The sequence below is a fragment of the Engystomops pustulosus genome, chromosome 4, assembly GCF_040894005.1.
Source record: "Engystomops pustulosus chromosome 4, aEngPut4.maternal, whole genome shotgun sequence".
NCBI classification, from domain to species: Eukaryota; Metazoa; Chordata; class Amphibia; order Anura; family Leptodactylidae; genus Engystomops; species Engystomops pustulosus.
The window spans coordinates 10,107,681-10,121,107 of record NC_092414.1 but is presented as its reverse complement, the minus strand read 5'-3'; positions in this window follow the sequence as shown (position 1 = coordinate 10,121,107).

The following is a 13,427-nucleotide window of genomic DNA, read 5'->3' as shown; positions in this document are numbered from 1 at the left end:
CATGGGGGCAGGGTTGCTGTATATTACATGGGGACTGGGTGACTATACTACATGGGGGCTGGCTGTATACTACATGGGGGCTGGCTGACTGTATACTACATGGGGGCTAGCTGACTGTATACTACATGGGGCTGGCTGTATACTACATGGGGCTGGCTGGCTGTATACTACATGGGGGCTGGCTGACAGTATACTACATGGGGCTGGCTGTATACTACATGGGGGCTGGCTGTATATTACATTGGGGCTGGCTGTATACTGTATGGGGGCTGGCTGTATGCTACATGGAGCTGGCTGTATACTACAGGGGGCTGGCTGGCTGTATACTACATGGGGGCTGGCTGGCTGTATACTACACCCTCACCTTATACTTGAGTCCCAGTCCCAGGTTTTCCCAGTTTTTGATGGTAAAATTAGGGGTCTCGGCTTTTACTCGGGCCCGCTTATACTCGAGTATATACGGTATTATTAATAGAATTAATTAATTATCAAATAATAGGTCGGATCGTCTTACAAGTTCCCTTGCACTCAGCCATATTCATGAGGGGGCCATCCGACACCCCCCCTTCACGCCCCTGTCAGTCAGGGACCTGTAAGAATCGCAGCAGCAGCGCATGTATTGCGTAATCACTGCCGGCTCTATGCGATGCTGCGCGCTGACAGTGGCCACAGAGGGGCTTATTCACAGCGCTGATTCAACATTTTGACCACTTTTTCACATTTTTATATCAGGTATAAAGGTGTCACAGCCGTCAATAACCGTTTTTATATTTTGATAGATCGGGCATTTTGGGACGCGGCGATACCTAGTGTGGGTGTGATTTTTACTGTTTTTTATGTTTTATATCAGTTCTAGGGGGGTGATTTGAATTTATAATATTTTATTCATTTTTTACATTTTTTAAACTATTTTTTTTTTCTTTTTTTTTCACTATTTCTTAGACCATCTAGGGTACATTAACCCTAGATGGTCAGATACCATATACTGCAATGCTACTTTATAGCAGTATATGGTGTTTTTTCATATAATTCATTATAATGAGCCGCTGGCTCAATGTAACGAATCTGTATAAACCATGCAGCCTTGGGTCTGACGAAGACCCAAGGCTGTCAGGGCAACCGATCGCCGCCCCCCAAAGACGTTCGGGATTTTCAGGATTAGTGGAGGTCCTACCAATCATCAAGGTATGATACATCTTAGAAGTACTTACTCTTCTTCACAGATGGAAAAAGAAACCAATCCAAGGAAAAGTACAAGGAAAAGAGATTTCTTCAAGACAGCCATATTGGGTCTGTCGGGAAAAAAAAAAAAACATTTGGGGTCATGTACTAAGGGCCCGAATCGCTCTTTTTCATCGAGTTTCCCGACAATTAACGGTTTGGGCCGAATTGCCCCGGGTTTTTGGTGCACGTGATCGGATTGTGGCGCATCGGCGCCGGCATGCATGCAACGGAAATTGGGGGGTGTGGTCTTCGGAAAAACAGCGGAATTTTTTAAAAAAATGTGTTGCTTGACACGCGCTTACCTGCACCCAGGATAGGATGGTCAACTCCGGTGGACTTCAGCGCAGCAGCAACACCTGGTGGACATCGGGCACACTACCTTAATGAATCGCTGGAAGACCCGAATCCTCGACGGAGAACGTGCCGCTGGATCGCGACAGGACCGGGTAAGTAAATCTGCCCCATTATGCAAATCTGAATGTAACGTGATGTGTGTTTGAATCCATTGCAAACTTTGTGTAAGCCTGGAGTACAACCCAATAAGTTGCCTCTATGGTCCGTGTGATATCACCGGGATCCACTGAGGCCATTTGTTGGAAATGGGGGTGAAGCAGGAATGAGTTCATCTAAATCTTTTTCCATATGCCTCTGAGGACTTGTTTTTACTTGTTGAACTTGTTGAGTCTACATCTTTACTCAATTGACTCCAGGTCATTCTCATACAAAGTCAGGACCAATGCTATAAGGTAACGAGGTGAGCAAATTACTGTTCGCTTGACCGTTCTATGCTGAACTTCATTACCCAAGGTGCCGTCCCTTGGCCTCTCCCAATTTCCATCTACTTACTGTGTCTTGGTTCATTTTGTGGGCCCCAGATGTCAGTACCTGTCCAGCAACCGCGCAACCACAACCAGGCTTGGCGCTAGCTGTTAAACTAGGTAAGTGGTGGCAAACTCACCCTGCGGTGTCCCTGCGGGCTAAGGCCCTGCCTAAAGCAGATTAACCGCCCTGACAAGGGCGAACCCACTATCAGGAACCTTACTGACGGTCCCCAAGCGACCCTACAAGATGACAGGAAAACCTACTTCGTCTGGCAGCTGCTGGATGGTGGAGAGGACAGGTAACCGGAATACAGATATAAGTCAGTGTACACACTGGTTACAGAAACCGACACAAGACTCAGACAGGGAAGTGGGGTCAAACTAGGAGATAAACGATAATGAGGGACAAACAACAGATACAGACAGACAAGCGGAGTCAAACAAACCGGGTTAAAACCAAGATGGCGGCAAAGGTACAGAATCGGATAGCAAATAGAATGGTCAGAAGGCCAAGCCGAAGTCAGTACACAGAATAGCAAACAAGATAACAAAAGCACTAGATACACAGGTAAGACTGAAATAACCAGCAAGGTCTGATGGGAAAAGGCCGGTATATAAGGCAGTTCCCGGACACATCTCCAGCAGCACACTGTCCAGAACTGTCCATCAGGCTAGTAACCCTTGCTGGGCCGACTGAAATGAAAGGAGCAGGGTGTGGCTCAGTTTATCCAAACACTAAGCCACAATTCAAACACAAATTAACGCCATTTATTCTGCCAACTGCGGATTCTGCGTTGTTTAGGCAGAATTGTGCGCTAAGGTGATACAATCAGGGGTGAACCTAAACTATCTCCTGCCTGATGCAAACTGCAAAATGGCGGCCCCTCTGCTCCATCCGGTAGTATTAAATCAGGTTCTATTTTTTGTAGGTGGGTTCTCTATGCAGTGTCTCATACACATGCTGATGTTTGGTCTGAAGACACCCTATGTTGTATCCTTCATTTTGCTACAGATTGTGCTGCCTGAGGCAAGAGGCTCAACTCGCCTCATGGCTGCATCTAATAGTGTTCATATTTCAAGAGGTCTGTCTCCGTAGTAGATTATTTGTGGAGGACACCTCGTTATTACCCAGTTACAGAACATTGACCACAATAAACTATTGTTAGGATTATGCAATTTAATGTTATATACAAATATATAAGGCATAATCTAAGCCTTATGAAAGTGTCCAAAAATAATGTACAAAACACAAAACAGAGAATTAAGAACCAGATAAAACACAAATGACTTTACATACCCAGTGAACCAGAAGGTAGACGAGTGCCGACACCACAGAGTAGAAGACTTCTAGGGAGGGTTTATATAGAGGCCACTCAGGGGGTGGGATCCATGACATTATCGAGTGAACTGTAGACAAGATGGTTCTGTTTGTTCTACTCAGGATCCCAAATGGTTTATGGGTCTCATGATTTAGAGTTTATTACATATTTTAGGAGAACGAGTTCACAAACAAATATTGTATCTTTCATTATTGACGTTTGCCGGATCTTGTGACATTTCTCATGAGTCGATTTCGTTTATCCAAACTTTAAGCCTACTACTCAAAGGCGAGCCAACCAGACGTCAAAGGCTCCATCATGCTAACTAGTTTTATAGATGAAGCTCAATCATGTGGTTTGGGTTTGGTTTACCTGACACATGTACCAGTCCTGGTCCACTCTTGGATCATTTGATCTTCAGGATCCTCCAACAATGCTGTCAGCCCCTTTGCCCAGTGTTGAGTAGAAGCAGCTTTGGAGCTGATGCAGACAGAAGTCTGCTTGGAAACAAGTTTCTCACCCATAGATTTGGAGATCCTCTGCCTCTTTCTTGCAGATCTTCTCCAGTACCCTCAAATTAGATGGTGAATATTGGTGGAAGCCATTTTCAGGTCTTTTCAGAGATGCTCAATTCGATATAAGTCCGGGCTCTAGCTGTGACGGTCAGGAATGTTCACAGAGATGTTCTGAAGCTCTGCTGTATTATTTTAGCTGTATGTTTAGGGCCCTTGTCTTGATGGAAGGTGAAGCTTTGGCCAAGTCTGAGGTCTAGAGCACTTTGGAAGAAGTTTTCATTCAGAATATCTCACTAATTGGCCACATTCATTCGATTCCCTTCTGTCTCCGAGCCACTTGGGCAGTTCCTTAGACCTCATGATTCTCATGTGCTCTGTCATGCACTGTGAGCTGCAAGGTCTTAAATAGACAGATGTGTGTCTGTCACCACGTGGCTGGGTCCATAATTTTTACAACTCTTTACAAAAAAGGCCTATAGGTGGTCACATTGAAACCCATTAGTCAAACTTTGAAAGTCTCTCTATACAACTGTTTCCTATCATAAGTAAAAACACTATCACACATCTTAGAGAGGGTCAATTCGTTTAATATCTCAATTGGTGGTTTGTGGTGGTGGCCAATGTTTATTGACAACCCTTGTGAGTAAAGGTGAGATCGGGTGGTATTGATGTAAAAATGGAATGCGTATTTGAGATAAGTTAGCTAGGGAGTTTTCACAAAACCTCTAGACAAACTTTTCTTACCCCACCCCCTCTATACCTTGTTTGGATTGTAGCCTATAACTCAAAATTTGTGGTTTACCTACTCAAATGCCCATGCGGACTGACAAGGTCAGCTCCAGGTTCCAGTAGGCCTCTGGGCCACCGAGCCTCAGGAGGTCCCTTTGCAGTGATCTCACGTGGCGGAATTAAAATTACAGCCCCCGAATAGTTATTTAATGTACAGTCCCCTCATAGTTATTATATATACAGCCATCTCATAGTTGTTTTATATACAGCCCCCTCATGGATATTTTATATACAGCCTCCTCATGGTTATTTTATATAAAGTCCCTCATAGTTATTATATATACAGCCATCTCATAGTTATTATATATACAGCCATCTCATAGTTGTTTTATATACAGCCCCCTCATGGATATTTTATATACAGCCCCTCATGGTTATTTTATATACAGCCCCCTCATAGTTATTTTATATACAGCCCCCTCATAGTTATTTTATATACAGCCCCTCATGGTTATTTTATATACAGCCCCCTCATAGTTATTTTATATACAGCCCCTCATGGATATTTTACATACAGCCCCCTCATAGTTATTTTATATACAGCCCCTCATGGTTATTTTATATACAGCCCCCTCATGGTTATTTTATATACAACCCCCCTCATAGTTATTTTATATACAGCCCCCTCATAGTTATTTCATATACAGCCCCTCATAGTTATTTTATATACAACCCCTCATAGTTATTTTATATACAACCCCTCATAGTTATTTTATATACAGCCCACCCCATAGTTATTTTATATACAGCCCCCTCGTGGTTATTTTATATGCAGCCCCCTCGTGGTTATTTTGTATAAAGCTCCCCTAACTCCCTATGGATTCATTAGATACAGCCCCAGTAACCCCTATGGATACCTTATGTACAGCCTTATGTGGGCCCCCGCAGCAGCTCTGGGTCCAAGTGCTTACCCGGATATGCCCAATGCTGGCACCAGCCATGTAAACTGATGTATGTGGGGAAAACCACAACCCCTTTAAAAGATAAGATCATCAAACACAAATCTATGATACAAACTGGTCAAAACCTCTTCCTAGTACAAGACCACTTTAATACCGATGACCATCATCCTTCCAAATTGTGATTTTAAGTCATCAAAAAGATTGAAATTCCGAGAAGAGTTGGGAATCTGGTAGCCCATCTAGGAAAAAGGGAATCCTACTGGATTCATACCTTCCAGACTATTAAACCACTTGGACTCAATTGGACATTGGATCGATGCTTCTCTTAAGACGCTTCTTCTTTTGGACTCTCTTGAAATATATTGTCCCAGTCCCATTTATTATGCATTCATTGCACAATATGTGTCATTTAAGTTTCTACATATGTATTACCTATGCAGTTTAAATAAATTTTTACCTTTTGCAATAAATTGTTTCTTATTTACTTATATTGCTCAATATATGTCCAAAATATCTAACTACCGTACATACTTGAGTATAACCCGAGACCCCTAATTTTACCACCAAAAACGGGGAAAACCAATTGACTGGAGTATAAACCGAGGGTGTAGTATACAGCTAGCCAGCCCCCATGTAGTATACAGCCAGCCAGCCCCCATGTAGTATACAGCCAGCCCCCATGTTGTATACAGCCAGCCAGCCCCCATGTAGTATACAGCCAGCTCCAAGTAGAATACAGCCAGCCCCAAGTAGTATACAGCAAGCCCCAAGTAGTATACAGCCAGCCCCCATATAGTATACAGCCAGCCCCCATGTAGTATACAGCCAGACCCAAGTAGTATACAGCCAGCCCCCATGTAGTATACAGCCAGTCCCCCGCATTAAAAATAAAAAACGTAATACTCACCGCCGATCCTCGGCGCGGCTCGCTATCCTCGGCGGCGGCTCCCAGAGGCTTCTGTCTTCTTTCTTCTCTAGCCGTCAGAGTAACGTCCATGTGACCTGCCGGCGGGCGCACACTATGATGCGGCGGTGTCACCACTGATGACATCATCAGCGGTGACACCGCCGCATCATAGTGTGCGCCTGCTGGCAGGTCGCATGGACGCGACTCTGACGGCTAGAGAAGAAAGAAGACAGAAAAAGAAAGAGAGAAAAGTAGCCACCGGGAACCGCGCCGAAGATCGGGAGCCGCACGCCGAAGATCGGGAGCCACGCCAAGGATCCGGACACCGGAGGGTAAGTATTACGTTTTTTATTTTTAAATTGACCCAAGTATAAGCCGAGGTGAGGCTTTTCAGCACATTTTTTGTGCTGAAAATCTCGGCTTATACACGAGTATACACGGTATATTGTATGTGCTGTATGTGTGTATATGTGATGTGTGTATGTTGCATAGCTTTATATGCTGTATGTATGTAAGATGTGTAGATATTAGGGCTCATTTACTAAGGGTCCGCGGAAGCACTTTAGTCATTTTATCCAACGTTTATGGGTTTGTGCCGCTGGACAGGTGTTTAACAGGGGATCATGTCACGCGCGATCGGATTGTGGCGCAGCTGCGCTGGTTTCGTGCAACGGAAATCGGGGGACGGCCGTCGGACGATCTGACTGATTCGGACTGAGCGCGGGATTTAAATTTCAAATTGATTCAAAAGATCAAGCGCTTACATGCACCAGGAAGAAGAAGGTGAACTCCAGGGGACCTGAGCAGGGAAGCGACACATGCAGGATATCGGGCGTACGATCTTAGTGACTCCCCGCACAGCGCATTATACACGGACAATGCACTTACATCCACCAGGAAGAAGAAGGTGAACTCCAGGGACCTGAGTGGGGAAGTGACACTTGCAGGATATCGGGCGCAGGATCTTAGTGACTCCCCGCACAGCGCATTATGCACGGACAATGCACTTACATGCACCAGGAAGAAGAAGGTGAACTCCAGGGGACCTGAGCGGGGAAGCGACACATGCAGGATATCGGGCGCAGGATCTTAGTGACTCCCCACACAGCGCATTATACACGGACAATGCACTTACGTGCACCAGGAAGAAGAAGGTGAACTCCAGGGGACCTGAGCGGGGAAGCGACGCATGTAGGATATCAGGCGCACGATCTACATGAATCGCGGCACAGTGCATTATCATCGGACAATGCACTTACATGCACCAGGAAGAAGAAGGTGAACTCCAGGGGACCTGAGCGGGCAAGCGACACATGTAGGATATCAGGCGCACGATCTACGTGAATCGCGGCACAGTGCATTATCATCGGACAATGCACTTCCGTGAACTCCTCCGGCCGGGTAAGTAAGTGTGCCCCATTGTGTTTGATTGTACGTTACATGTGTGAGTAAACAAACATGTATATTTATTTAAGGGGTAAGGGGAGTCTCATTCAGAAGACTGCTAGGGGGCTCTGCCACTGATACGGATATTACATCCCGCCCCCTTTCTTTTCATTTTCTCACTTTATGTACTGCATGCTATCTCCCCCTTTCCCTCCAGCCATATACAGCCACATCACTTTCCCTCCCATACCCTCTGTAGTTGGCTCCTCCGTGCGTATCCTGAGAACGGGCAGTTACTACATGAGTTACCGCTCTGCCCCCGTCCTTCGCTCTCCGGGAGGGTCTCCAGGGTTACCCGATCTTCGACACAAGCAGGATATCGGGTGGACGAGTGCATTATCGTCGGAGAATGTACTTTTGGAGAACTTCGTCGGACAGGTAAGTAAATGTGCTCCACTATGGATGAGGACCCAGGAATGAGAAATACAGTCGCACCTTTTCTTGGGAGTTTTTTTTATTTACAAATGTGTTTTTTAAAATATAATTACTTAATATACCATCATTTGAGATGAGTGAAGCAGTTACGAAAAAGTCGAATTTGTTTCGAATTTTGGGAAAACTTGAATCACAAATGCAGATATCAAGGCATTTTGTGAAAATTAAGTCCTCCTTAAATGGCGACTAACACGAGGCTGAATGCGGGAATAAAAAATCCCAGGATCACCACGTCAAACATCAGCCAATCAGCAGCTGCCATCCCGCTGTGAGATCACAGGCTGTCCCAGCCAATACCTGTTCCTGTGCCATCTCCGCTATTTGCTTACTGGACGCTGTGTGCCGGGAGAAGCTAGCTATAGGGACAGTGGAGGAGTAGGAAGTCTGATTGGCAGAGTGTGTACTGTATGTGATCAATCACTTAGTGGGTCACTCCTGCTGCTGCTGACCATAATTTTGGGATATATACACTCGTCTGGTATCTGTTGGGTTGTCTACCCTGTGCCTGCGCAATGCTGTATCTGACGTTCGGGAGAACGCATCAGGACGGGTAAGTAAATACCCCATTGGCTCAGTCTTGCTGAATCCATTTTGGGTGGCCACCTTGACCTTAAAGGGGTTTGCCAATGAAAGAAAGTTCTCAGAATCCCCTTGATTTACAATTCTACACATTTTATTGCTGTTTTAGCTCCTATCACTCAGTGATGCTCAGTGTAAGATTCCAGAGTTTGAACGGGGACTCTCTGAGCAGACTCATTGGGGCAGATTTACTTACTGATTCGGGTCCGGCCGGGATTCACTAAGGTAGTGCGCCCGATGTCCACCAGGTATCGCTGCTGCGCTGAAGTCCGCTTCAGTTCACGGAAGTTCACCATCCCATCGTGGGTGAGGGTAAGTGGCACTTTAAAAAAAAAAAAATACAGCGTTTTTTCCAAATCCGTCTGGTTTTCCGACGCCACGCCCCCCCATTTCCGTTGCATGCATGCCGGCGCCGATGTGCCACAATCCGATCGCATGCGCCAAAAACCCGGGACAATCCAGGGGAAAACGGCGCAAATCGGTAATATTCGGGAAACCCGACGGAAAAACGTGATTCAGGCTCTTAGTAAATGATCCATCTGTGCTGTGAGATGCTGTGTGCTGACAATGTGCTTAGATTAGCAGGGTACAGGGGTTATCTACACTTTCATTTACTTTCTGAACATTTACTAGTATCTGACATATAGAAAGAGAGATGAGACAGATCAGAGATGAGAGATGATGAGATCCATGAGATGCATGTAGCACACAATGACACACTGTCATGGTGCAGCAGTGAGTGTATGAAGAGGGTTTGCAGGCAAAGCCCTCTTCATACACACTGGATGTTTGCTGTATAGTGCAACAAACACCCACCATTAACACTCTCCATCATTTATTTCCATATGCAAAGTGTACTGCTTTTCAGTACAAGGTATGGAATAATAAATACCATCAGTAGGAAGTACAATTTGGTGTACAAACATAGGTATAGATTTTTAAAAGTCGGGAGTGAAAAATGAACGAAAAAATGCAGCATACAGATTTTCAACTGAAATATTCCTGTAATAGTCTATTTCTACCAATCTTCATATTCCTATCACCATTTAGTCTCCTTACCTGTCTATAATTTCCTATCCTAACACTGCCCCAAGTGTAAAAACCGAGCTCTGTTTTTGAGCTGAGCCGAGTCGCATGACATGAGCTTGGAGCATAGCTGTAGGATCATGTGCTTTTATTACCTCTACTAACACAGGGGTAATCTTAGTTCACTCAATTCTTTTGTGCACCTCCTTAGGGCCATTTATCATGACAGGCATCAATGATAAAGAAACTCAGCCAGTGTGTTAGTCGTATTTACAGCACCAAACCTTTTCTAACCAAAATTATTTGCTTACCTTTGTCATCTCAGTTCAGCTAAATCAGGTTTGGCCTGGTTAGTGGGGACAAACATGGACAATGAACCCTAAACCCCAGCTACCAGAAAGGCCCTACTTACTTGCCTCACATACCCTAAATAGTACAGGACAACTAGAAGGCGGTCTCTTCCTGCACCAAAGTGCAAACACGTAACAGTCAACAAACTGGGTCAAAACAGGGATAGCAACAAAGTACAAAATCACAAGAGCAAAAGAGTAGTCCGAACAGGAGCTGAGATCAAAACTCCAGAAACGCAGAAAACAGAGTCTCACAATCAAGGCCGGTCAGGGTAAAATACAAGCAGCAATAAGGTGAATGTGAGCAGAACACTTATGGGAAACCAAACCCCCTGCTCCATGCTGACCGGTTCAGAGCTCTGCTAGTAACGACAGATTACTGTTGCTGGACCAACGCAGACTGCAGGAGCAGAAGGGTGTCGTTCAATGACCTCTTAAACAGCTAGAAAGCTAAGGCCATGTTCACACAAAAAACAAATACAAAAAAAGGCAGAGACAGAATCAGCTTCTCCTCAGTTGCCCACCATGGACCAAGGATGACGTTGTTACAGTAAACTTCTCAAGCTTCCTGACTGCTCTGATACCTCATATAACAAATAGTTTGACTTTGGGTGCTATTCAAGTGTTCCTTTAAAAGATATTTCTGGGAATGTGCACCTCTGATTAGTGGTGGGTGGACCTAACAGGGGACCTAAACCCAGGGATGTGTTGTCTCCTACCATCTATTGCATTACTACTGTTTATGGTGAACGGGCTACTGATCTGTAACAGTGTGGGAGGCTCCTGGCTGTCATGGGAGCAGGTCAACGCTATCTGTTGATATCATGGAACATCGCGAACATCGGATTTTGGCACATCAGCGTCGGCTTGCACGCGACACAAATCGGGGGCCGGGGCGTCGGATAACCCGACGGATTCGGGCTATACGCGGGATTTAACATTTCAAATTGTGTCGCAAGACATGGACTTACAAGCATGGAAAGAATAAGGTGAACTCCGGCGGACCTCGGTGGGGAAGCAAAGGATGCAGGAATTCGGGCGCACAAGCTTCGTGAATTGCGCCGGACTTCATCTTCGTCAGACCTTCCGAATCGGGGATCGCGACAGGACCAGGTAAGTAAATTTGCACCATTGTCAGGAATCAGAAAATGAAAATTACATAATTTGTTTTTATGATTCTATGGGTTTATTATTAGTTATTTTCAATGATGGCCTATAGAGGATACAACGATTCCCGTGATCCCTCAGTCACATCTCCGCAACCTCTTATCTCTGCAACTATTTTCCAAGTTAATGCCCAGGCCATTTTTCTGTTTTTTTTTTCAATTCCTTCAGCAAGCAATAACTTTTATATTTTTCGGTCACTACAGCTATATGGGGGGTCTTGATTTTTTTCATATGCCCTACTGGTGAACTTTCATTAACTCTTTCTGTGCAGTCTATTTAAAAAAGTATGTAATTTTTTTTCTAATAAAAATGTTCTGCCTCTACAGTCAAACCTAAATAACATAATGGGGGTCATTTACTAAGGGCCCGATTCGCGTTTTCCCAACATGTTACCTGGATATTTCCAATTCGCGCTGATTTTCCCTGAATTGCCCCGGGATTTTGACGCAAGCGATCGGATTGTGGCGCATCGGCGCTGGCATGCACGCAATGGAAATCTTGGGGCGTGGGCGAACGAAAACCCGACGGATTCGGAAAAACTGCTGCATTTAAAACAAAAAATCTGTCGCGGAGCTTGCACTTACCTTCACTCAGCCCGAGCCGGTGAACTCCAGCACGTTCCGATGATCTCCAGCGCAGCAGCGACATCTGGTGGACGGCGGAGGAACTACCTTAATGAATCCCGGCTGGACCCGAATCCAGCGCAGAGAACGCGCCGCTGGATCGTGAATGGGCTGGGTAAGTAAATCTGCCCCAATAAATTGATTGATTTTTTATTGCCATGGGGCATGTTTGACCACAGTGACATCATGGATTTTCTGATCAAGGGTGTTAGTTCCAGGGCTTGGCTATTATAGCACCAACAATAATGATGTCCTGCAATATTCTTCTGATGTGGCTTCACATCAGAAGTCGATACTGCGGTCGTTAAGGAGTTAAATAAAAATTTGAAGCCCGGAAAACACTTGATAACCCTTTTACTTTCTGCCCTTCAGAAAGTCTTCCATGGGACTTTCATGTGATGTCCTTCAGACTCCCGATGTGTCAAGGGGACAGATGCTCATCACTGGATGTCTTTGGCAGGCCTCTAAAAGCAGAGACATGTGGAGTGGTGATCAGAGTGGCACGATGATAAAGTGTGAAGGTGGCATCAGCAACAGCAGGAGCCCACATAGTGGCACAATTATATAATGTGGAGGTGGCAGCAGCAGCAGGAGCCCGCAGAGTGGTCCAATGTTATAGTGTGAAGGTGGCATCAGTAGCAGCAGCAGCAGGAGGAGCCCACAGAGAGGCACAATGATATAGTGTGGAGGTGGCATCAGAAGGAGCAGCAGCAGCAGGAGCCCGCAGAGTGGCACAATGATATAGTGTGAAGGTGGCATCATCAGCAGCAGGAGCCCACAGAGAGGCACAATGATATAGTGTGGAGGTGGCATCAGCAGCAGCAGCAGGAGCCTGCAGAGTGGCACAATGATATAGAATGAAGGTGACATCAGCAGTAGCAGGAGCCCGCAGAGTGGCACAATGATATAGTGTGGAGGTGGCATCAGCAGCAGTAGCCCACAGAGTGGCACAATGATATAGTGTGGAGGTGGCATCAACTGCAGCAGCAGGAGCCCATAGAATGGCACAATGATATAGTGTGGAGGTGGCATCAGCAGTAGCAGCAGGATCCCCCAGAGTGGCACAATGATATAGGGTGGAGGTGGCGTCAGCAGCAGCAGGAGCCTACAGAGTGGTCCAATGTTATAGTGTGAAGGTGGCATCAGCAGCAGCAGCAGGAGCCCACAGAGAGGCACAATGATATAGTGTGGAGGTGGCATCAGCAGTAGAAGCAGCAGGAGCCCACAGAGTGGCACAATGATATAGTGTGAAGGTGGCATCAGCAGGAGCCCACAGAGTGGCACAATGATAAAGTGTGAAGGTTGCATCAGCAGCAGGAGCCCA